The sequence below is a fragment of the Chiloscyllium punctatum genome, chromosome 36 (assembly GCF_047496795.1).
Source record: "Chiloscyllium punctatum isolate Juve2018m chromosome 36, sChiPun1.3, whole genome shotgun sequence".
Classification (NCBI taxonomy): domain Eukaryota; kingdom Metazoa; phylum Chordata; class Chondrichthyes; order Orectolobiformes; family Hemiscylliidae; genus Chiloscyllium; species Chiloscyllium punctatum.
In genome coordinates this window covers 34,837,525-34,860,505 of record NC_092774.1, presented here as the reverse complement: position 1 = coordinate 34,860,505, position 22,981 = coordinate 34,837,525, and the positions used below count along the sequence as shown (strand labels likewise).

General features: G+C 45.9%; 1 protein-coding gene and 1 non-coding gene across 12 annotated transcripts in view; one reads left to right on the top strand and one right to left on the bottom strand.

Moving 5' to 3' along the window:
• The window catches only part of LOC140460367 (uncharacterized), a 45,473-nt gene extending 34,675 nt beyond the window's left edge, over positions 1-10,798 (bottom strand). For 8 of the 11 annotated variants that reach the window (XR_011954031.1, XR_011954033.1, XR_011954032.1 and 5 more), the window contains exons 1-2: positions 9,985-10,127; positions 6,020-6,205 (exon numbers count right to left, since the gene is read on the bottom strand). The gene's annotated coding sequence lies outside the window, so the exon portion shown is untranslated. Of the gene's footprint in view, positions 1-6,019; positions 6,206-9,984; positions 10,289-10,688 lie in introns of those variants that run through there. The other 3 variants (XM_072554867.1, XM_072554868.1, XM_072554870.1) reach the window with 3 other exon arrangements.
• A 3,504-nt stretch (positions 10,799-14,302) lies between these two features.
• trnaw-cca (transfer RNA tryptophan (anticodon CCA)) lies at positions 14,303-14,374 on the top strand. The gene has a single exon. It is a non-coding gene; the product is annotated as a tRNA-Trp (tRNA).
• Positions 14,375-22,981: the final 8,607 nt, after the last annotated feature.

Below are 22,981 nucleotides of genomic sequence, written 5' to 3'. Positions count from 1 at the left end.
ATAACCGGTAATGGCTACTCAATACCATCATAAAGTGTCAAAAATGCAATTATGTTCAATCCAAAGCAGGTAATTTTTTAATAGCTTGGGAGCCCCAGCACTATAATGGTTTCTCTCTCTCTCGTCCATTTGAACTCTCAAGTCAGGGACTTGTAACAGCAAAGATGTTTTTCCCTCTGTTTGTCTAGCTTGCAAAGGGTGATAAGAATCTATTATAATTAACAGGACCTGACTGTCAAATACAAGGCTTTTGACAGTACCAAGTTTCATTTTGGGGTCAAAATCAAACGCTGTCATTAATTTCACAAGGGAACAGCCATGAATGTTATCACTGTGTCCTGTTTTCACAGATTCACTGTTAAGGCAAATGTACTTAATTGCCTGAGGGTATCCTGTTATCACTTGGTTATCTTCTGCATACCTTGAGTTCTCCCCTTTTACCAAGCCTCCCTGCCTGTCTATTTTCTAGTGTGCAGCAAATGTGCTCTATAATTCAACATTATATTTTAGTTTAAATGTTTAAATACAAGTTTTATGGCTATAGACTTTCTTATTCCCTCCTTTTGTTATTTCATGACAACTACTTGGCTTATAACTATCATTAGTCCATTCAGTCAATTTGTATTTTCAAATAAGTCAAGTGCCTCCTCTGCCAGGTCATCATCCAGAGGGGCAGAGTCTGAAAGATACTGGATTTCAGCATGGAAAGTTCAGGCATGGAGGTAGAGGGGTAGACAAGGGTCATTTAAGCAGACTCTTCTTTGGCTTAGGTGAAAAACAATGTACAGTCCATTTCACGCATAAGCGGATGACAGTGTATATTCCTAGGATGAGACCAAGGACTATCAGTACAATCCACACGATCCATCCACACAGCGATCATAGCCAACAAGTAAACTTCCATCCATATGAATCAGACGACAGTTGGGCAGGTATCTTCCCTGCATCTTGACCCGTTTTGTTGATCACATCTGTGTCGTCCGTAAGATCAGGACATGGTTTAGAAACAAGTTCATTTCTGAGAACACAATCATGGTGAGGATCAGGCAGTTCAAGTGGTTCTTCCTGCAGGAATGTAGGGGATTAATGTTCGAGCAGTACTTTCAGGAGAGAAATGGATTCAGAAGTAATGAAATCTCACAGCGACTGAGACTAACCATAACAAGGTGTTCAGTATATTTAGAAATCAGCAAGAATACTGCAGAATGCGAGGTACAGACTTCTACATTTTGATGTAAAGTTATATTAGAGGCAGCCACTACCATAGTATGGATGGCAGAGAGAATCTGGGTGCAGGAAGGCATACCTTGAGCAACGGGGTCAAGCTTAGTAGAAAAATAGGCAATAGGGAGCCAAGAGGAGCCATGTTGCTGGTTGAGAACAGCTGAAGCACAGGTATCAAGGATGGCAACATAAAGATGAAAGTGGCAGTCATACAAACGTCGGCCTAGCGTGGGTGCTGAAGAGAGGGTAGTTTTAAGCTTCGTAAAGACATGTAGTTGTTCTGGGGTGAGTTCATACCGCTAAGGCTCATTAGACGAGGACAGGGGAGATCATGTTTGGGTCAGAAGGGCACAATTAGGAATCCATTGTCGGCAATAATTGATGAGGTCAAGAAACTACCGTATCTGTTTAGGAGTGGTTGGAGGGGCAATACAAAGAATAGGATCAATACGGTCAGGTGTCAAGCACCGATCGAATTCAGAAATGAGAGTACCTAGGAACTTAAGACTAATCAGAAAGAAGTTAACTTTGCTGGGGGGGTACAATATAGCCACATTGATGTGGATGGTTGAGAAAGGTAGTGGAGTCAGTGTGATTGGACACTTTTGTCAGGGCTAGCGAGGAGGTCATCGATGTATTGAACTAGGGTAGTGTCTCCAGGAAATTCAAATAATTCAAGCTGGGTGTGAAGAGTCTCTGAAAAGGGTGTCGGCGACTGGATAAACCCTTGAGGTAGGCAAGTCCACATATATTGGTGGCCCTTAAAAGAAGGCAAAAGTGTAATGGGCTATCTGGATGCAAAGGAAGACAAAAGAATGCATGTTGGAGGTCAACGATAGTGAAGAGTTTGGCATCAACTGGAACTTGGCTAAGGACAGTAGCAGGACTGACAACTGGAGGATTGAGCCTCAAATGATTTTAATTTACTTCACGAAGGTCATGAACAACATTCAGGATATCCCGGTTTAGGGATTGGAAAGGTAGGTGTATTGACAGAAGAATGGCATGGGACTAGAAGGCCTTGCTGTAGAAATGAATCAATGACAGGTTGAATGCCAACTTCACCTTCTGGTTTCAGGGGGTATTGAAGTATAGACAGGAGGACAGAATTAGGTTTGATCAGAATGGAGATGGGTGGGACCTTAGCAAGGCCCACTTGTGTTTTAGAGTCCACCCAGACTCCAGGATATCCTATGTCCTGCAGGTGAGGGTGGGCATGATAATGATGAAGGCTGCCATGAATCGACTAAGGCTGTGCACAAAATAGGATTGATATCTCAGTGAGCAGCTGAATTTCATGGCAAGTTTGATCAGCATGGTCAAAAAAAGAGTCTTAGCGTCAAAACCTACTTCTTAGTCTTTATGTTCTGGGTTCAAGTGAGTGGTGGCACAGGGGAAAACGAGAGGGCCAGTTTTCCAGCTATGAAGAGGAACTGACACGAAAAGAACGCCACCAGCTGGTGATCTGATCTCACCAATCACCCAAGCGTGCGGAGTAGTGCCCAGTCAGGGATTATAGTATGTGTTCAAGCCTGAGATCATTCCTGGATGAGTCACAAGCTAAAGTAATGTGGGGATGAGGGACATTATGTAAAATACAATCGAAAGCATAAGGATCCAAATCAAATGACCACCATCGAGGCGGCTTTGCTTTGGTGTTGATGCATTGAACAAAATGAGGTGGATCCTGAATCAGGATACCATTATCATGACATTTAATAGTAATATTTAGAGGACAGAGGAGATCTCTAGCAAGTAGAGGGATACGTAATCCATTAGTAACAACAAAGCAAAAAGGGAGCGTGACACAATTTTTCCACACCACTGTCAGAGGGACAGCGTATGCATGTGTATTAGAGGAACCATCAAAACATTGCAGGATTTCATCATCGTCCAAGATTTGAAAATCAAAAGCATTAGCAAGATGGACGGGAAGTGATGAAACAGTGGCTCCTGCGTCAAACATAAATTCAATATCGTGGCCATTACGGTTAAGAATTAGCATAGGTCCATCCTCTGGGCTAGCAGTAAGTATGGGAAAATTCAAAACAGGAAGCTGCCCTATATCCGGGAGTCAGTTTTGAAAAGGGTTTTGTATCGTAAAAGGGGCAACCTGCTGAGGTTACTGGGGAGGGAGACCAGGAGATTGTCTGTTGTTTTTACTGCGGTGATGAACCAGGGACTGCTATGGAAAGGGCAGTTATTGGACCAATGTCCTAGTTCACTGCAATTGAAACAAAGGTGTAGTTGTTGGGGGACTCTCGGGGGTGGGGGAGGCAGTGAAGAGTAATGAGAGGATGTATAGGGGCATTATGGATTGTTGGGGAAGGATACATAGGAGGACCACAAGGTCCATTGGGATGTTGTGAATACACAGTACCATTTCTACAGTCCTGCCATACTGGACGATAGTATGAGGGTTTCACTTGCTAGCTTGACTGACCTTGCAGACGGAAAGGTCAACTTTGAATCCTGGGTTGAACATTAGCCACCATAGTTTGGACAAGTTCTGTCTTGATCATGCCGATGGTAGCCTTACTCTTGGGATCCTTTAGTTCTCAGAAGTAACAAACCTCTCGGCTAAATTGTGCAACCTCAGCATGTTGCCAGTGGATATTGTGGGTTTTAATAGCTTTCTGTACCTGATCAGGTAAGAGTCATACATATGGCATTAAATTGGGATGATCACCCTTGTAGGTAGTTAGTGTCATCAGAGGAAGCACCATAGCATTCCTTAAAACGGGTAAGGAACTCCTCAGCCTCTTCGCCCGAGCTGGGTTTACATGTTAAGACTTTACCCACATCAACTACACGATGCACTGCTTGGTGGAGACAGGTAACAATCCAATCTGATAGTTTCAGCCGGGTGCCGGACTACAGGCTGGGTATGATTATTACCGTGTAAAATTTCTCAGAACTCGCCCCATTTTTCCAGGCGAAAAGCTGCATTCTGAGGTGAATTAGGTCTTGGGAGGCAGCGTTATAAATGGTCTTGGTCCTATTAATGTAATTAACAGATCCCTCAGGATTCCTTCCATAATCTGCAGCCTTATTGATAATGCTTGAGAGTCATGAGGTTTCCATGGTTGATAAAGATCCATAAATTGGGCTTGTTCCAGATTCAGAGCCTGTGGGTTAGGAACCTCTTCTATTCGGGAAATTTCTTTTTTGCCCTCCCACATCATGGTGAGTGCAAGGTCTGATATTAAGGTCCCGAGACTTTGATTGCAAATCATCGGTGTCTTTGGGACTTATTAGTTTTGGGGCAGTGGAAATCAAAAGGAGTCTCATCAGTGCTTCTTCCAGATTTTAATTTTAATTGACTCCTTGTACAGTAGGCACCGGGTTTGTGGTAAGCAGAATTCTTATTCGGCAGAACAACTGGGGGAAGGGCAAGAGCCTTGGCACGTTCGTCATCAGAGTAAGGGGGGTGGGAGGGGGGGTGGGTTCAGGCAGGGAACCGGAGGTGGTCAGCTGACAGGATTAGACGCATAAAATATTTCCTCCTCCGAATCAGTATCCCACCCACCATCTATAAACAGATCAGGATTCTTTAGTAATGGGTCTTTGGAAGAGGGGAGGATGGGGTATAAGGAACAGTCCTTGTCAGCTTCGTCCCGTGCAGCTGCAATTGCAGTCTGTTGTTTATTCACCAGTTTCCTTTTCCTTTGGTGCCCTTGACGTTTCAACGTAGATTCTGAATCTTGGCGTTTTAAAAAATTTTCTCCCTTGCCTATTCCAATTCTGCTTCTAAATCATGTGCTTCACATTTATGTTTTAGTTCTGTCCAATTTAGTTCACATCCTTCCTCAGTTAATGGACTAACTCCCCTTTTAATACAGTTTTGTCTCCATGATGATTTTTCCCATTTTTTCCCGAGTTACCCTTTTCTATTCTGATAAGACTTCTTTCTGCTTACTTCCCTCTCTTTTTTCCCAAATCCCTTGTTCACTTTTAGTGAATAGAGTTAAATCATGTGCGCGTCCTAGAGACCAATACTTATTCTGTTGAGCATCTGCAGCTGATATTCTCCTTAATTGTTTCTCATAATTAATAATACAGACTTATTATTTCTGTTAGGGGACATTTGTCTTCAATCTTATCTAGGAGCACACTCCGTTATCCTACCTACTTTAAATCTTCACAAAACTACTGATCAACAAGGGCTCCAACCCCACAAAATACAAACACAAGCATTCATTCGTCAACAAGCAAATGTGCATCCAAACCAAATCTCACAGGATTAATCTTTCTGCAAGCTGCAGGGAATCAGTGCTGAGTCTCTGTCTGTCTCACATGGGTGCTTTCTTGTACATACACATGAACATTTTAAGAGAAATGAGGCACTCACATTCCAGATGTCTCATAAATCCTGGATGTGGCACATAGTTGCTTAACCAAGTATGCAAGAATTGTATCACTGGTCAGCTTTTTTTTTATATATACATGACAAAAGCAGCATCCACCCTCTATATTACATAAACGAAGAACACCCAACAGAACAAAACCATAACTAACAAACAAGCCAAAACAGCAAACCAAGACAAGCCAAGTTGAACAGATACAACAGAGAAGATAATCTCACCTTAAAACTTTCACGAATCAACAACCCGACAATGAACAACAAGACTAAAGATTTCTGCAAAACATTCTCAACATTGTAAAATCCTGACAGTTTCTATTTTTAAGTCCTATTTAAACGATTTCATTTAGGGTTCCGTCAGGGCACCGAGAGAGTGAAACGGGGAAAACACCACACAGATGTAGACAGAGAGTAATCAAGATACAACTTTACCTTATGGGCCCATTGGTCTTGAGTCCAACCCTTCGATGGAACTCCTCTTTTCCAATTTCACTCAAATGTAGCCCTTGTTGGAACCCTGCTTGCAGCGCCAAATTGAGACAGTCCAAGGAGTCCCTTGTGGACTCAGACCTGTCAGCCTATCTTGGTTCATTCCCGGAGATCGTACTCTTTGGAAGTCTGGAATAAAAATAAAACTCTTACAGACACTTTAGTTTAATTTTAAATTATCCCCTTCATTAATACCATCACCGTTACAACATAACACTGATACCTATAAGACAAGCTAACTGGATTCTATTAACCCAGAAGAGTAGCAATCGCTCTTCTTCCAAGAGCATGGCGGGCTACTCTGTATACTATCTTTATACACAAGTTTTTTTTACAAAGGCAGTGCTGTCGCAAACAAGCTTTCTTAAGATGAATTTTTTTTTTACAAAAGCACTGCATGTTCTGAACTAGACAGATAACAATGAAAGGCAATAATTCGGGAGAGAAGTAATTGATACCGAGTTTCATTTTGAGGTCAGAATCAAACACATTCATTTCACAAAGGAACAGCCGTGAATGTGATCACTCAATATCGTGTTTATACAAATTCACTGATGTTAAGGCAAATGTTCTTAATTGCCTTACCCTCCCTGCCTGTCTATTTTCTAGTGTGGAGAAAACGTGTTCTATAATTCAACATTACATTTTAGTCTAAATGCTTAAGGACAAGTTTTCCTTACAAACATTCTCACGACCCCTTTCAAAGTTTCATAAGTTCTATCCTATATCAGGGGGAGCAAAACTTAACGTAGTATTCCAAAAATGCCCTAACCAACATTCAGCCACAATATGACCTCACAACTCCTTTATTCAATGCTCTGACCAATAAAGGAAATCATACCAAACACCTTCTTCACTAGTCTATCTACCTGCGACTCCAAGGTCTCTTTGTTCAGCAACACTCCCCTTAACTGTCAGTCCTGCCTGGATTGCTCAACCAAAATGCAATACCTCATTTCTCTAAATTAAATTCTATCTGACACTCCTCAGCTTGTTGCCCATCCCAAAAATTCTAATTTATAGCAAACTCTCTTTGCTCTCTCATTCCCTAGAAGCTGAAAATCTCCATACCACACACTCCCCCTCTGTTTTCACTTTGCTGAACCGAACCCCTGCTGTACCTCATTCTGAAGGGTTAAAATACTGACCAGCCAGGACAAGTGTACATTGGGAAGATGTTTCCATTGGTAGGAGAGACAAGGAGCTGAGGGCACAGCCTTAGAGTAAAGGAAAGACCTTTTAGAATGCAGAGACGGAGAAACGTCTTCAGCCAGACAGTGGTGAATCTATGGAATTCATTACCATCGACAGCTATGGAGGCCAGGTCACTGAGGGTATTTAAGACTGAGGTTCTTGAGTATCAAGGGGATTGAGGGTTACAGTGAGAAAGTGAAAGAATGGGATTGAGAAACTTATCAGCCACGATTGTGTGGTATGAACAGACCTGCTGGGCTGAACAGCCTAATTTCTGCACCTATTTCTGATGGTCTTTTGCTGTCCTGGGCACAGAGTGTCAGAATTGGGAGCAGAAGTAGACCATTTGGTCTCTCGAGCCTGCACCAGCATTGAACACATAACTGGGTATTAATCTACCTACATCTTGGTAGTTAGACTGTGACTTATCTCACTGGAGCACAGAAGGTTGAGACATAACCCTACAGAGGTTGTATAAAATCATGAGGGGGATAGAGGAGGTGAATCACAGGTGTCATTGCCCTTGGGTGGCGTTTTTAAGATTAGGCAGCAAATTTTGAAGGTGAGAGGAGAAAGATTTTAAAAAGACTTGAGGAGCAGCATTTTTTTTTTAAAACAGAGTGGTTTGTGTGTGGAATGAATGTCCAGACATTTTCTCACCTTCCCTCCATAAACAACATTCTTTGTTGTTGAAAAATCACATGAACTTAGCCTTGAATATATTCAATGACCCCTTAACTACAGGAAGAAATCCCCACTTCTGAACTCCATTCCTCTTGCTAATATACCACTTGCACTACTCATTGCTCACTGCACCTGACAACTGGCATTGACTGGTGAGGAAGGATGCTGAGGCCACTTTGTACATCCACACGTCATTCCTGATGAAGGGTTCATGCCTGAAATGTCAACTCTCCTGCTCCTGGAATGCAGTCTGACCTGCTGTGCTTTTCCAGCACCACACTTTTCAACTCTGATCTCCAGCAACTGCTGTCCTCACATTCTCCATATCCCAAAACAGTGCATCAACATTTAAACAATGCACCTCCTTTCTGCTTTTTTTTTTACACAGCAAAAGCTCCAACTTCAGTTTGGCCACGTGTTTGCCAATTGTGGTCTTTGCTACACTGGGGAAACTGAGCATAAACTTGGGGAACAGTCCGCAGCCGGGGCCGCAGAGGCTGACCATACCTCCCAGTCGCCACCCATTTTAATTCCCCTTCCCACTCCATTTCTGACATGACCATCTTTGGCCTCCTCTATTACCACAATGATCCAAACCGCAAATTGGAGGAACACCACATCTTCCACCTGGGCAGCCTACAGCCTGGTGGACTCAATTTGGAGTTCACCAATTTCAAATAACCTCCCTTGCCACCCCTTCAATTCCTTCCTAGCCCCTCCCCGCCACCACCAACCAGATTCCTTCCTACCAGTGACCAACCAGTTTGTACCCTCTACCTGTCCCCACCTATCCCCAATTCACCACCCTGCCCCCAGTACATCCTTGTTCTGCAGCTCTCCCTACACCCATCCCCAGTCCTCAACAAGGGTGACACCCAAAACATTGACTTGACCTTCTGATGCTGCCTGGCTTGCTGCATTCTTTCAGCCTCCTGCATGTCTATTTTGCCAATTGAGTCACAGACCTGGCCCAACTTTTCCCAAGTCTGTCCCCTCCCTGGATTCACTCCCTTTCCTTTCAGTTGCAGCAAATCAACAATTGAACCTCACAATGAAAAATAAATGGAAAAGGGGATGAGAAATGAGAGTGTCGTACTCTTGGTCAATCAAAAGAAGGTCTCACACTTTTTCTGCCGACAGTGAGGAACACGTGCAATGTTTTGGTGACACTGGTGAACATGTGCCGTGCTTCTTGACATAGGAACGCACACAATATGCTCAGTGGCGCTGCTGGTATTATTAACAGATTAAGTGTCCAAATGCCAATAGGAGAAAAAAAAGGGTAGAGCCACAATTGTTTTCCCCATACGGCATAATATTTTATTGCTTTTCCATCTTGTCTGGCTGCTCAACGTTTTTGACTTTTCCCCAGTGTAGGGGTGAAGTTCAGAACTAGAGGGCATAGGTTTCGGGTGAGAGCGGAAAGATATAAAAGGTACTTAAGGGGCAACATTTCCATGCAGAGGGTGGGGTGGTGTGTGTATGGAACAGGCTGCCAGAGGAAGTGGTGGAGGCTGGTACAATTACAGCACTTAAAAGGCATCTGGATGGGTAGATGAATGGGAAGGGTTGAGGAATATGAGCCAAGTGCTGGCAAATGGGATGAGATTAATTTAGGATATCTGGTCAGCATGGACGGGTTGGACCAAAGGTGTCTGTTTCTGTGCTGTATATCTCTGACGACTCTAAATAATAAAAAGTATAATTTGACAAATAACAAACTATATCCATGTTAACAAGGCTTAGCTCACCACGTGCTTTACTAACCATTCTCCACAGGTCCTATCCCTTCAATGACTGAGGAACATATGCTGGTGCATAATCTCCTCCACTAGTATTTACACACTAGTCTAAGGAATTGCACAAGTAACAGAGAGGGTAAAAAGCACAAGGATTAATAAAAAAGTGAAGATAAAAATCACAAGAAGCACAAGTCCCAGTAAAATCAGATGGAAAGTGAGTGTAAAATGTCACTATGACAGGACAGGCCCCACATTCCTTCCCCTCCGTCCCCCCCCAACCTGCCTCACCTTTCACCTCCCGGGCCCAGTACCTTCCAGGTGGCCCCAGAGTTGACACAGGGGCCGCCCCACGACCAGTAGAACTCCACCACCCAGGCGGCCGACGGGTTCCCAAACAGGCCCTTAACCCCATCCGCCTCCAGAACGGTCACCGGCTCCTGCCTGCTGTACAGCCGGGCGGTGTGGCCGTGACACAGCAGCTGCACCAGGAAGGCGGCGGTGCCCAGTGACGGGTGTCTGCCCCGGGCCGCACGGCGCCATTTTCCTAACGGCCGCCCCTTCCCCGCTCGAGCGACTTCTCCTCCCAACCGCCTTCACCCCCGCGTGACGTCAGCTCAGGGGGGATGGGCGGGGCCGGGGGAGCCTCACCGTCACCAAGTAACAGCCACCTCGCGCTACAACTGCTCATTCACAAAAACAAACTCTCCTGTCTCACTCTGCAGCTGCAGGGGGGGACACTGCCACGTTTCGAGGAGCCCTGTCTACATTGGGAAAGCTCACGGCTCAATTTAAACAGATATTCCGACATCTAACGGAACAGCGTCATATCTAAAGGGGGCAATCTGCATTTTAAATGGACATGGACATTTTAATGGGTATTTCTGCAAATAAAGAGGTTTAAATGGACGAGATTACACTTCAAAGGGATGTGGGCACATTCAAAGGGATATCTTAATATGTAAAGTGACGCAGTTATATCTAAGTGAATCTACCATTGGTGGGTCCACATGGGGGAGATGTCGTTCAGTTGCCCGAAGTGCTGGAAGGCCTTCAGCAATTCCTCAGCCCTGCTGAGGTACCAGTCCGTTCACACCAGGGAGAAGTTCTCCTGTCCGAGTGTGGGAAGTGCTTTACCCGCTCCTCCACACTGCTGAAGCAACAGCTGGTCCACACGGGTGGGGGATGGAAGGCCATTCTGCTGCCCTGAGTGCGGGAAGGCCTTCAGCAATTCCTCCGCCCTGCTGAAGCACCAGTGTGTCCACACTGGGGAGGGACCCTTCAGCTGGCCCGAGTGTGGGAAGAGGTTAATGTTTTCCTGCAACTTGCGGAAGCACCAGCGGGGGCACCAGCGCTCCAAGCAATCAGATCCCACCGGTGACGCTGCCTTCGGTCACCCCCCAGGACTGAATCTGCTGCCAGTTCTGACAGTGGGTGCAGTGGGAGAGTAGTTGGGCTGTTATTGTTTCTGCTGGAATGCAATTGCCCCCCCCCACACCCCACAAACCCAACCCCATGGTAGCTCAGGGTTAGCACTGCTGCCTCATGGCACCAGGAACTCAGGAATAATTCCACCCTTGGGGGTCTGTGTGCAATTTATGAAGGGTAGGAAAATGGATCTGAGTTGGTTAGTCTTCGGAAGATCAGTGCAAATGTGTTCGGCTGAAGGACCTGTTTTTCCACATTGTAGGAGTTCTACGATCCTATGAGCTTTGCTTTCAGTGGACACTGCTGCTCATTGAGCCAGGGACTGCACATTGCCAATGAAATGATCCAGAGAAACCTAAGACCGCCAGACCATCAGAGCAGATGTTAGACCAATGGGCCAGACGAGTCTACTCTGCCATTAGTTAGAGACAAAAGTAGTGCAGATGAGATTAGCTACAGTGTGGAAACAGGCCATTCATCCCAACAAGTCCACATCAAACCCTCCGAAGAGTAACCCATCCAGACCCATTTCCCTCTGACTAATGTACCTAACTCTATGGGCAATTAAGCATGGCCCATCCACATGACCTGCACATCTTTGGTTTATGGAAGAAAACAGGATCATCCAGAGAAAACCCTCGCAGACACTGGGATAATGTGCAAACTCCTCACAGACAACCACCCAAGGCTGGAATCAAACCTGGTTCCCTGGCGCTGTGAGGCTGCAGGTGTAACCACTAAGCCACTACATATTGCAACCCGAGGTAGGCAAGCAGGAGGTTGGGAGCCAGCAAGCCAGGCAGCACCAGGGTGTGGAGTAGTCAGCGTTTTGGGTATTAACCCTTCTTCAGGACTGAAACGTTGACTTCTCTGTGAGAAACGATTTACGGAAATGTTGCTGGGGGTGGGAGGATTTGAGCTACAGGGAGAGGCTGAATAGGCTGGGGCTGTTTTCACTGGAGCATCGAGGCAGCGGAGTGATCTAATTGAGGTTACAAAATCATGAGGGGCATGGACAGGGTAATAGACAAGGTCTTTTCCCTGGGATGGGGGAGTCCAGAACTCGAGGGCATAGGTTTAGGGTAAGAGGCGAAATATATAAAAAGGGACAACTTCTTCATGCAGAGGGTGGTATATAAATGAAATGAGCTGCCACAGGATATGGGTCAGGTGTTGTCAAATGGGAGTAGATTAATTTAGGATATCAGGTCAGCATGGATAAGTTGGACCGAAGGGTCTGTTTCCATGCTGTGTGTGTCTCTGACTACTAGTACTGATGTAAGTTTAAAATAGAGTCCAAGTAACTTTGAATAGTTCAATCTTGTTGAGCTCACCTCCTGAAAAGTTTCAGATGAATCCCTCTGAGAGATACTGTTTAAACATGCTGAGTTGGACAAAGTATCCCATCAAGTTCAACACAAACCCAGAGTTGAAGAAGTCAGAAGTCAGAACACCAAGGGGAGCAAAACTGATCACAATATTCCAGGTACGGCCTCATCAACGTCCTGTATAACTACAACATAACTTGCCAACATCTATACTCAATTCCCTAACCAATGAAGGTCAGTGTGCTGAAACCTCTCTTCACTGCCTTGTGTACCGATGTTGTCAGAGATATAGGACCTACATTAAACTGATGCAGAATCCAGCTGCTGAGAGCCCAGAAGCAGAGTAATGCTGCGTGAGTGTGCTAGGCTTTAGATTTTGACACCACCTCCCCACACTTCTGGAGACCTCAGGTCTGTAGCTTGCCTTCTTATCCTTGAGGGTTTTCCACCTGTTTGAAACAGCCTGTCCTGCAATTAACCCCTTTACGCCAAGGCATTCCTTCTACAGGCAGAATTAATTGTCCTTCTGTCACACAGTTATTAAACACCATTATCTCATCTGTCCAAAGGAACAGCTCATTGTTTTGCCTCCTCCTGCCCAGTGATAATTAATGTATGTTATTTGTGAACTCCCTTGTAGCAGTTTCTCATTGGCCCTTTCGTTTCTTGGTCCAGAAGGAGTTATTGCTGACTCATGAAGTTATCAAAGTTCTGGAGTTTACAGGACCACACCACATTCCTCTCTGCCTCCCCCAGGAATAACGATTGCTCCTGAGATACTCACAGTTCCTGACGTTCCTTGATATCCCCAAATACAATCCATATGTCAGGAAATCACTGGTGCTGCCCTGACATAGATAGTCAATGTTTGAACAGAAGATTATGGGGAGAAAATGCAGAAATCCGAAATGCAAAGAGACTTGGGAGTTCAAGTCCAGGATTTTCTCAAAGTAAACTTGCAGGTTGAATTGCACTTTCCCCTGCAAGTGCCGAATGTGTGACACCAGCCCATTTACCTATTCCCTCCTCGCTATCCAAGGGGCCAAACCTACCTTCCAGGTGAAGTGGCACTTTATCTGCACTACCCACAACCCAGTCTACTGCATTTGCTGCTCACAATATGGGCTCATCTACATTGGGGAAAACGAACCGTAAACTGGGTGACTGCTGCACAGAACATCTACGTTCTGCCTGCAAAAAAGACCCTGAGCTTCCAGTTGCCTGCCAATTCCACACCCCACCCTGTTCCCTGTCCAACATCTCTGTCTCAGGTTTGCTGTTGTGTTCCAGCGAAGCTCAGCACCAGAAGAACGAAGAGCACCGAATATTACACTTGGGGACATTGCATCCCTCCGGTCCCAATAGCGAATTCAATAATTCTAGGGCCTGAACTCCATGGTATCCTCGTCCCTGCCGCACACGCCAAGCCCTGTTATCACATAGTCTGTCATTCCACACTACTTAACCACGAACAGTGTCCATTAACAGTTATTCACCCCACCCCCCCCCCCCCCCAACTCCACGCAGATCGTTATCAACTCCTTTTTCTGTCCAACAGTTCTTCCCTCGCTTTGGGCTCTGTCCTGTTCTCCGCCTTCCTCCCACAATATCTCCTGCATATAAACCGACATTTTCCCAATCACCATCTGTTCTGTGGAAGGGTCACCGGCAACTCCTGTTTTTTGTTCCTGATATACAGCATCCGCAGTTCTTTCAGATTTTTATTGAGAGAGAGTTGGACATTGTTTCGAGAGACAGAAGGAGAAGGGGGAGAAACAGAACAGACATGAACGTAAAATCATTGTAGTGCGATCACTTCCCTTAAACATGAATAGAGCGCATGGTCCATCTGTGAGCTTGTGGCGCAACGGTAGCGCGTCTGACTCCAGATCAGAAGGTTGCGTGTTCAAATCACGTCAGGCTCACTACAATCAACGTCTAACATTTCAGATGAAGAAAGGAGTACGTTGTATCGAAAGTTATTTGCGGAAACTTTCGATCACATGTGAATCTTTGCTGCCAGTTTGATTTGTGAACACTGTGTCAGGGAGGTGAGGTGGTGTGTAAATGCTCAGCTCCCCGCAATGTGCGAAGTCGAACACAAACTGTTCATTACGGTATTTAAACACACAGCCGCTTCGTTCAGTTGGTGACCGCGGGGTGTGAATAACATTATACCGATTTTTTTACAACATAATCTAGAGATTTCCATCCAGGTTTTAGTCACATCAAACTGCCACGTAATGATGTTATGGCCTCAGTAAACTATAATAACGTGAAGATCGCTGGGATGATTTTCTACATCCGACTGCAATATAAACACAGATCATTGTTTCCAGTTTTGGTGGAACAAAAGACATCATATTGATGGAAAATTACAGTTAGTGCAAACACAGCTAGCCATCGATAAATATTAATCCTGTTCACTTCAATGGCCAAATTTCAATTCAGGAACCAAGTGCACTCGGCTGCTTGTAACATAGACAACATGACAAAATGGCTCATAGGAGCAGAAATGGGACATTGAGGATGAGTGAAATGTTTGCTTTTGGTCACCTCCACAATTGTTAGAAAAACAGGTTGAAAGGATTCTTAAAAGGTGTCTGAAGGAGTGGTGAGGCATAACACTTCAGACAGCGCAAAGGGGAAGACCACTTTCTAGTGGAAGAAAAAGACATTCCTTATTTCTGAAAGAACTGGGAAACAGAAGAGGGAATGAAATCTGACTTGGGATCTATTTCCTATTTGTTGAGGATGTTGCTTCATCACAGTCTTGGTTTAGAGCATAAGCTCTTCATCAGGAATAAAGGGTGGCCCAAGGGGGCTGAGAGATAAATGGGAAGGAAGTGGGGCTGGAGGGAAGGCAGCTGGGAGTGCAATAGGTAGATGGAGGTAGGAATTGACGGTGATAGGTCAGAGATGAGGGTGGAGCAAATAGGTGAGAAGCAAGGTGGACAGGTATGACAGGTCAAGAGGTTGGTGTCGAATTGGAAGGTTGGATCTGGGACAAGGTGGGGGAGAGGAAATAAGGAAACTGATGAAAACTGCATTGATACCATGTAGTTGGAGGGTCCTAAAGCAGAAGTTGAGGTGTTTTTCCTACAAGTGTCGGGTAGCAAGAGGCTGGCAGTGGAGGAGGCCCAGGACTTGCATGTCCTTGGTGGAATGGGAGGGGGAGTTAAAGTGGTAAAAACAGATGCTGAAAACCAAATACTGGAATAGTGGTGCTGGAAGAGCACAGCAGTTCAGGCAGCATCCAACGAGCAGCGAAATCGACGTTTCGGGCAAAAGCCCTTCATCAGGAATAAGGCAGTGAGCCTGAAGAGTGGAGAGATAAGCTAGAGGAGGGTGGGATAAAGTGTTCAGCCACAGGGCGGTGTGTCGGTTAGAATTAGAGTCCAAGAGTTGTTCCCTGAAATATTCGGTTAGTTGGCATCCAGTTTCCCCAATGTGGTTGAGACCATATTGCGAGCATTGGACATAATCTTATAAATAGATTGCATAAGTCTTAGCCTGCGAGAATTTGAATCATCACTCCCAAATGAGATGATGCCATGAATATCAGTGAACTGCTCTTTTTGTTAAAAACCACAAGTTCTTGATTTATTTTCACAAGTTACTGGTATTCACACCTGCACATTCAATGTCAAACTCTGACATCAGAAATTAAATTACAGCATTAATTTTGACTTGAAATATTCGAACAAACAAATTAGTAGCACACAGTGAATCGCAAGTCTGATTAATCTGAAATTAAATTTGACCAAAAAAATATAAAATCAAGATGGGAGATAAGAAATGGGGGAAGGGCAGAAGGCGAGAAATGCAGCATCATAGAAAGTGCTCCCCCAGAGTGTGCATTTTGCCAACTACCACTGCTAAATATAAACACTCTGATATGATCCTTCGGTTTTAATGTAAACCATAGACCCACACATTAGGTACCATTTAAATGAGTTAAAAATACAAGCATTGAGCAAATCCAGATTCCAGCCTTACCCCTCCTTCTTGGAGCTTGGACCTTCCTCCAGTGCCGGGGGGTTGTTGAACTCCTGGGCTCCAGCGGCCACGCCTCCACTGAAGAAGCTTTGGGAAGCAGATGCAAAGGCAAGATGCAGAACAGAGAACCTTTGTATATGAAAGTAGCTTACAGAGATATTGAGCAATAGAATCACATGGTTTTTACCCATCGATCTCTGGGTTATCTACCCAGCACACTCACGCAGCAATTCTCTACTTCTGTGCTCCCAGCAGCTGGATCGTGGATCAGTTTAAAGTAGGTCCTATATCTCTGATTACATTGGTACACAAGGCAGTGAAGAAAGGTTTCAGCACACTGGCCTTCATCAGTTAGGGAACTGACTATAGATGTTGGCAAGTTATGTTGTAGTTATACAGGACGTTGATGAGGCCGTACCTGGAATATTGTGATCAGTTTTGGTCCCCTTGGTGTTCTGACTTCTGACTTCTTCAACTCTGGGTTTGTGTTGAACTTGATGGGATACTTTGTCCAACTCAGCATGTTTAAACAGTATCGCTCAGAGGGATTCATCTGAAACTTTTCAGGAGGTGAGCTCAACAAGATTGAACTATTCAAAGTTACTTGGACTCTATTTTAAACTTACCTCAGGACCAGTAGTCAGAGACACGTACAGCATGGAAACAGACCCTTCGGTCCAACTTGTCCATGCTGACCTGATATCCTAAATTAATCTAGTCCCATTTGACAGCACCTGACCCATATACTCTGGCAGCTCATTTCATACATATGCCACCCTCTGCATGAAGAAGTTGTCCCTTTAATATATTTCGCCTCTTACCCTAAACTTATGCCCTCTAGTTCTGGACTCCCCTACCCAAGGAAAGGACATTGTCTATTACACTGTCCATGCCCCTCATGATTGTATAACCGCTATTAGGTTACTTCTCTGCCTCCGATGCTCCAGTGAAAACAACCCCACGCTATTCAGCCGCTCCCTGCAGCTCAAGCCCTCCAACCCCCAGCAACATTCATGTAAATCTTTTCTCATAGATAAGTCAACGTTTCAGTCATGAAGAAGGGTTAATACCCAAAACGCTGACTACTCCACATCCTGGTGCTGCCTGGCTTGCTGTATTCTCCCAACCTCCTGCTTGCCAACTTCGGGTTGCAATATGTAGTGGCTCAGTGATTACCACTGCAGCCTCACAGTGCCGGGGACCCAGATTTGATTCCAGCCTTGGGTGGCTGTCTGCGAGGAATTTGCACTTTCCCCCAATGTCTGAGTGAGTTTTCTCTGGGTGGTCCTGTTTTCTTCCATAAACCAAAGATGTGCAGGTCATGTGGCGGGCCATGCTTAATTGCCCATAGAGTTAGGTACATTAGTCAGAGGGAAATGGGTCAGGATGGGTTACACTTCGGAGGGCCGGTGTGGACTTGTTGGGACAAATGGCCTGTTTCCACAGTGTAGCTAATCTCATCCAATACTTTTGTTACTAACGAATGGCAGAGTAAGCCAAACTTCTTCTCTGATGGTCTTGCGATCTTAGGTTTCTCTGGATCATTTCATTGGCAATGTGCAGTCCCGGGCTCAATGAGCAACAGTGTCCACTGAAAGCAAAGCTCATAGAATCATAGAACCCCCACAATGTGGAAACAGGTCCTTCAGCCGAACACATCTGCACTGATCTTCCGAAGACTAACCAACTCAGATCCATTTTCCTACCCTTCATAAATTGCACACAGACCCCCCAATGGTGGAATTATTCCTGAGTTCCCGGTGCCATGAGGCAGCAGTGCTAACCCTGAGCTACCATGGGGTTGGGTTTGTAGGGTGTAGGGGGGGCAATTGCATTCCAGCAGAAAACAATAACAGCCCAACTACTCTCCCACTGCACCCACTGTCAGAACTGGCAGGAGGTTCAGACCTGGGAGGTGACTGAAGGCATCATCACTGGTAGGATCTGATCGCTGGGAGCGCTGGTGCCCCCGCTGGTGCTTCCGCAAGTTGTAGGAAAACATGAACCTCTTCTCACACTCGGTCCAGCTGGAGGGCATCTCCCAGGTGTGGGCACATTGGTGCTTCAGTAGGGCAAAGGAATTGCTGAAGGCTTTCCCACACTTAGGGCAGCAGAATGGCCTCCCCTCCTCCGCCACTGTCCCCCCCCCCAAACCCCCGTGTGGTCCAGCTGGTGATTCAGCAGTGTGGAGGAGCAGGTAAAGACCTTCCCACATTCAGGGCAGGAGAATGGCTTCTCCCCGGTGTGGATGGGCTGGTGCCTCAGCAGGGCCGAGGAATTGCTGAAGGCCTTCCTGCACATAGGGCAACTGAATGACCTCTCCCCCATGTGGACACACCAATGGGCCAGTACGTCGGAGGAAAGAGCAATGCCCCTCCTGCAGTTGGGGCAGAAGAACGGCCTCTCAGTGTGGACCCACTGGTGTCTCAACAGGTGGGAAGAACTGCTGAAGGCCATCTCGCACTTGGGGCCGGAGAACAGCCTTCCCCGGTGTGGACCAACTGGTGCGTCAGCAGGGCAGAGGAATCACTGAAGGCCTTCCCACACTCAGGGCAGCAGAAGGGCCTCTTCATCTCTGTGGGCCCATTGGTGCTTCAGAACCCTTTCAAATTTCACAAAATCCTTCTGATTGGAGGGACACCAGAATTGCACACAATATTCTAAAAGTTGTCTCACCAATGTCCTGTACAGCCACAACATAACTTCCCAACTCCAATTCAGGCAGCATCCAAGCAGCTTCGAAATCGACGTTTCGGGCAAAAGCCCTTCGTCAGGAATAAAGGCAGTGAGCCTGAAGCATGGAGAGATAAGCTTATCTCTCCATGCTTCAGGCTCACTGCCTTTATTCCTGACGAAGGGCTTTTGCCCGAAACGTCGATTTCGAAGCTACTTGGATGCTGCCTGAACTGCTGTGCTCTTCCAGCACCACTAATCCAGAATCTGGTTTCCAGCATCTGCAGTCATTCTTTTTACCTTCCCAACTCCAATACTCAGTCAGAGGATTGGGAACGCTTTCAAAACCCACAAAAAACAAACAGGAAAGAATGGAGGGACAAACCGAATTTTTGAGAGTGAGCTTGGAAGCATCACTGAGAAATCGGCGGAAAGGGTTTATTGGGGACGCGTTCTCCTTAAATACACTATATACGTATTTCTCTTGTGGTCTTCGTAATTTCTCTGTGCTGCAGTGTGTAGTGGCTCGTTGAAATAATGTCCTGATGCAGCTTCATTTGTGGGTGTTGGGATGATTGCTTCTGTGGTTAAGTATTTGGTTTGTGTGTGTTGTTTTTCTGTAGATGCTAGTTTGAAGTTCCCCATTGACTGTTCGCTCCACTGTGACATGTAAGAATGGCAGTTTATTGTTGTTCTCCTCTTTTTCAAACTAGGAGCCCCCCTCAGGCCATAGTCTCACTATTGGAACACCAATATACAGACTAGTCAAAGGCCTCCACTGAGGACTAAAACACCAAGTCGAAGATTCATGCCACTCCATTTACTCCATCCAAGAATTCCCAAACACCAAAGACACGAAGATAGAAGAGGATGGAATAATGTTGTCCTTTGACATAACAGCCCTGTTCACATCCATTAATATCAACGTGGCCAAAGAAAACTGAAGACACTACTCGAAGAACTAAAGACAAAAACACAGCACCAACTTCATCAGCAAAGATAACACTGTCAACCTCGTGGAACTGTGCCTTACCACCCACTTCATATTCAGTAACAAGCCCTACAAACAAATCATAGGAACACCCATGAAACACTTCTGTCATCAAAAAATGAAACAAATTAGAGGAAACCTACAACACCATCAACAATCTCCTTCCTGGCATAAAATTCACAAAAGAGGAGAACAACAACAAAGTGCCATTTCGAGATGTCACAGTAGACCGAACAGTCAATGATAAATTCAAAACAGCCTCTGCAGGAAAGCAACACACGCGAACCAAGTACTTAGCTACAGAAGTAATCATCCCTACACATGCAAACAAATCTGAACGAGGGCACTATTTCAACGAACCACAACGCAGTGCAGCACCCAGTGACTACGAAGACCAATAAGTAACTCGACAGCGCATTTAAGGAGAATGGGGAGCCAAAAAAGCACACTGCAAATTGCTTCCCTGACCGAGAATCGAACCCGGGCCGCAGCGGTGAAAGCGCCGAATCCTAACCACTAGACCACCAGGGGTACGACAGCGAAGTTTGACAGCTCTACTGAAAATTGCTTCCCTGTCCGGAAATCGAACCCGGGTCACGGTCTTGAGAAGGCTTCCACCAAAGTTGTTTCTTGTATCCATTGCTCCCGATGCGGTCTCCTCTACATTGGGGAGACTGGAGCCTCCTCGCAGAGTCAAGTCACAGCGTTTGAGGGAACATCTCCAGGACACCCGCAACAATCAACCCCATCGCCCTGTTGCCCAACATTTCAACCTCCCCTCCCACTCTGCCAGGGACATGCAGGACCTGGGCCTCCTCCATCGCCCCTCCCTCCCCACCCGATGCCTGGGGGAAGAACGCCCCAACTTCAGCCTCGGATACATTCAACCCCAGGACATCGATGTGGACTGCACCAGTTTCCTCATTTCCCCTCCCCCCACCTTCCCTGAGTTCCAACATTCCAGCTGAGCGCTGTCCTCAGGACCTGTCCATCTCCCTTCCCACCTATCCACTCCACCCTCCTCTCTGACCTGTCACCTACGTCCTCAACCCCATTCACCTATTGTACTCTTTGCTACCTTTGGCCCAGCACCCCCCAATTTATCTCGCCACCCCTGGAAGCGTCCTGCCTCTATTCCTGATGAAGGGCTTTTGCCCGAAACGTCGATTTTCCTGCTCCTCGGAAGCTGTCTGACCTGTTGTGCTTTTCCAGCACCACTCTGATCTAAACTCTGGTTTCCAGCATCTGCAGTCCTCACTTTTGCCTACCCAATAAACCCAGTGTGCCGATTTCACATCAACAAACTGACACAAGTAGACACAACGTCTACAGAAAGCCACATTACTTTACATTAAAGACATCTGGGAAATGATGTCCAGACAACTCAAACCTCTCAGCATCATGGTGGCCCACAAACCTACCAACACACTTAAACAGCGGCTAATGAACCTGAAATACCCGATACAAACAACCAGAAAACGAATGTTATTTACAAAATACCATACAAGGAAATATATACATGAACTCTGCCGCACAGTTCTCTGTGGCAAGAAATGCTGGGATGAGATAAGGAAGATTTTTTTCAGCCAAAACGAATCGGCACTGACTGGACAGCCATTTAAAATCAACGCTGTCAGCCCAGGATGGAAGACCCGAAGGGATGGACAGTTTTCTTATTTCCTGAAGATTTACAAAGCTGAGACTGGGTTTTGGTGTTTGTTCCCTCTCCACTCCCAGGAGCCGCAGTGGTTGGGGCGGTGAGTTGGGAAAAGTGAAATGTTCCCATGAGCAGCGTGTGGGGCTATTTCAGCTTCCCCTCCTCTGACAGCCTGTGATTTGACTCTGATGTTCTCAGGGACATTTACTGACGCGAGACAGTGAAAAGAGTCTCGTTCCTGCAGATCGGGAATTCAAACCTTATGCCGGCTTCAGGACAATGAGAAAGATGAATTGGGGTGTGTGAAGAAGCTGTGAGCTGCATTTCAAACAGGTAGGTGGAGTCAGATGCGTCATCCATTGCGCCCCCGGCCCTGTGCGGATCTGACACCGCCATGCTGCAGAGTTCTGACGTTAACACGGACATGCGCAGCAATGGGAACATTCACAAGGTGAACAACCAAAGATAATCACCGTCACTGATTCCCTTCCACAGGCCCAACTTTGTGAAGCAGTATCTTTCACTGGCAAATAAAACACTTTTGTCCTCAGGTGCCTGCTTTATTTCGGTCGCGACTTCACGCCCCACACTGTTCTAGTCTCATTTCCAAACTCTTGACTCAAAGCCTCAATAGCAGCTCTGTGGGTATCTGCTTGTTCCACCCTGACAGGCAGTGGGCTACAGATTCCCGACCAGTCCCAATGTGATTGAAATATTTCAACACCCTCAACTGATTGCATTAAAAAAAAACCGTCGAGCAATCTCCCTTTTCTTTTGATGTCGTTTCTCAACTGTAGTCGGCAGGGATCACACCTGCGTGGGGGAACCGCAATGGATTTCATGTCCATCGCATTCACCACTCGGCCCATCAATACAGAACCACACTGACAGCTTCTTTTCCCAGGTCTGTCTGCCTGTGGAGCTGAGAAAGAGTGAATCATTGCTGAGTTTGTTTGAATCCAATCACTTCACAGATTTCGAAATATCTGCAAATGGCGAGTCTGGGTGTTTCATCCCGAAAGATGAAATGGACGTTCAGTCAAAAACAGAAATTGCAGGAGCACCTCAGCAGGTCAGGCAGCATCTGTGGAAAGAGAATCAGAGACAACATTTCAGAACTCGTTTATTTCCTCATCCAAGTACAGCCAAACCTGCTGAGTTTTTCCAGCAGTTTCTCTTTCTGTCTCGGATTCTCAGCATCCGCAGTCCTTT